The sequence below is a fragment of the Camelus bactrianus genome, chromosome 13, assembly GCF_048773025.1.
Source record: "Camelus bactrianus isolate YW-2024 breed Bactrian camel chromosome 13, ASM4877302v1, whole genome shotgun sequence".
Lineage (NCBI taxonomy): Eukaryota > Metazoa > Chordata > Mammalia > Artiodactyla > Camelidae > Camelus > Camelus bactrianus.
The window spans coordinates 57,302,161-57,304,409 of NC_133551.1; the positions used below are offsets into that span (position 1 = coordinate 57,302,161).

At 35.0% G+C, this 2,249-nt stretch overlaps 1 non-coding gene across 1 annotated transcript; it reads left to right on the forward strand.

The window, feature by feature from the left end:
• LOC123616072 (U6 spliceosomal RNA) lies at positions 1-107 on the forward strand. Its single transcript, XR_006723929.1, has one exon. It is a non-coding gene; the product is annotated as a U6 spliceosomal RNA (small nuclear RNA).
• The last annotated feature ends 2,142 nt before the right edge of the window (positions 108-2,249 follow it).

Here is a 2,249-nt window from a genome sequence, read left to right on the forward strand (position 1 = left end):
ATGCTTACTTCAGCAGCACATATACTAAAATTGGAACGATACAGAGAAGATTAGCATGGCCCCTGCACAAGGATGACATGCAAATCTGTGAAGTGTTCCATACTTAAAAAGAAAAAAGTGGGCAGGGTTAGATAAACAACAAATTTCTACTGTATAGCCCTGGGAACTGTATTCAATATCTTGTAGTAACCTATAATGAAAAAGAATACAAAACAAAAAAATTAAAAAGGACAAAAAATCTAAATAGATATTTTTGCAAAGAAGATATGCAAATGGCCACTAAGCACAAGGGAAAATGCTAAACATCAGTAGTCATCAGAAAAATGGAAATCAAAACATACACAACGAGATACCACTTCATACACACTAGGATGATCATAACAACGAAAAAGTATTGGGAGGATGTGGAGACAGAGAAATTGGGACATTGCAGGTGGGAATGTAAAATGGCGCAGCCACTGTAGAAAATGGTTTGGTGGCTCTTCAGAAAAGTTAAACATAGAATTACCATATGACCAGCAATTCCACTCTTAGGTATATACCTGAAAGAACTGAAAACAGGTGTTCAAATAAAAATTTGTACACAAATATCCATAGCAGCACTATGACAATAACTAAAAGGTGGAAATGACCCAAATGTCCATCAGTGGATGAATGGATAAACAAAATGTGGTATATCCATACAATGAAATATTACTCAATAAAAAATTATAAAATATTGATATTGGGAAAGGGTATAGCTAAAGACTTAGAGCATATGCTTAGCATGCACAGGGTCCTGGGTTCAATCCCAGGTACGTCTTCTAAAAATAAATAAATAAAATGAATAAATTACTTTTCCCCTAAAAAAATAAGAAAAATAAATTAAAAAATACTGATACTACCATGTAGGTAAACCTCAAAAACATTATGTTCAAAAAAGAAGCCAGACAAAAAGAGCTACATAGTATATAATTTCATGTCTATGAAATATCCAGAATTGATAAATCCATAGAGACAGAAAGCAGACTGACAGTTGTCAGGGGAGGAGAAGAGAATGAGAATTCACTGTCTAATGAGCACGGGTTTAATATTGGGATGATGAAAATATTTTGGAACTAGATAGGATGGTAGTTGCATAACATTGTGAATGTACTAAATGTCACTGAATTGTATATACTTTAAAATGTTTAATTTCATGTGACTTTTACCTCAGTTAAAAAAAAGAAATATAGTACTGATACATGCTACAATATGGAAGAACCTTAAAAACAATATTCTGAGTGAAAGAAGCCTGACACAGGAGGTCACATATTGTATGATTCCATTTATATTAACTGCCCAGAATAAATTCGCAGATACAGAAGATTAGTGGTTGTCAGCAGCTGGGGCAGAGGGGAGTGGGGAGTGACTATTGAGCATATGAGGTTTCTTTTTGAGGGTGATAAAATGTTCTGGAAGTGGATAGTGGTGACGGCTGTACAACATTGCAAATGTACTAAATGCTACTGAATTGCACACTTTAAAATGGTTGGAATGCTAAATGTTATAGTATGTGTATTTTACCACGATAAAAATATATTTCATTAGGAAAGATATTCTGAATGAGGTCCCAGTCAAAGGATATGGTATTTTGCTGAATTTCTGTTGGGAAGTGGTCACTCACTGCCTTCTCACCAGCAATGTTTGAGAGCATCTGTACTGTGTCTTCACTAGACTGGGGCACTGTGTTTAAAAAGTAAAAAACTTTACTAGCTTGACATAACACTGTTCCTCTTCAGGGAAGTTCCTCGTACTTCTAAGTATAAGGCTAAACTGAATGAGAAGAGTTGTTAAGGAACATAGCCAGAGTAAACAGATTTTAGAGCTGAGAGAGACCTAGGGAGCGTCTAGACCATGGGGGTCTCATCCTTACCAGACCAATGTTTAGTGACAACCTTACTATCCTGAAATAAAATTCATAGATAATCTACCTAAAGTCTATATGATGTAGTGCTTCAGACAATATGAATTTTAAAGTGAACTTCCTTGATTCAAATTCCTGGTCTGCTGCTTAATAGCTGTGTAAACCAGGGTACTATTCTATGTCTCATTTTTTTCATCTGTAAAATGGGGCCAATGACAATGTCTACCTCATATGACTGCTGACTATATTAGTTTATATATGTAATATACTTAGAATACAATCTCCTACCTGTAAAAAAAGGAGAAATAAAAGAAAGTAATTTATGGGGAGGGTATAGCTCAAGTGGCAGAGTGCATGCTTAGCA